The following is a 595-nucleotide window of genomic DNA, read 5'->3' on the forward strand; positions in this document are numbered from 1 at the left end:
TGGAGTAGGAAATGGGAACCCACTCTAGTATTCCTGCCTGGGAAATCCCATGGTCAGAGGAGCCTGGTGGGCTACAGTCCGCGGCGTTGCAAAGAGTCAGACGTGACTGAGCACAAACATGTGATCTTAGGTACATTACTTAAAAGTTCCTTTTTGTTTTGTACCTATTCCACATTTTATCTTCCATCTTCCTAACATATATTTTATTTTGTATTATGTATAAAAATATGGAATGCTTCAAGAATTTTCATGTCATCCTTGCACAGGCACCATGATAATCTACTCTATATCTGAACAGAGCAGGACCTGATGGTCCTTGCAAGCCCCTCTATGTCCTCTGCCTGCCTTTTGTGGTGGAAAACTTTAGTCAAAGAGTTAGTTTAATCAGAGAGATGAGGACACGTAGAAAAGTGGAAGTGTTAGTCACTCATTCATGTCTGATTCTTTGCAACCCTGTGGACTGTAGCCCACCAGGCTCCTCTGTCCATGGGATTTCCCAGGCAAGAATACTGGAGTGGGTTGCCATTTCCTTCTCCAGGGGATCTTCTCAATGCAGAGGACATGTAAAAACAAAGGAAAACTGTCAAAGGAGACC

At 43.4% G+C, this 595-nt stretch overlaps 1 pseudogene; it reads right to left on the minus strand.

The window, feature by feature from the left end:
• Positions 1 to 221: 221 nt before the first annotated feature.
• Positions 222 to 317, minus strand: LOC128058221 (uncharacterized; annotated as a pseudogene).
• Positions 318 to 595: the final 278 nt, after the last annotated feature.

The sequence above is a fragment of the Budorcas taxicolor genome, chromosome 1 (genome assembly GCF_023091745.1).
Source record: "Budorcas taxicolor isolate Tak-1 chromosome 1, Takin1.1, whole genome shotgun sequence".
In the NCBI taxonomy this organism is placed as follows: domain Eukaryota; kingdom Metazoa; phylum Chordata; class Mammalia; order Artiodactyla; family Bovidae; genus Budorcas; species Budorcas taxicolor.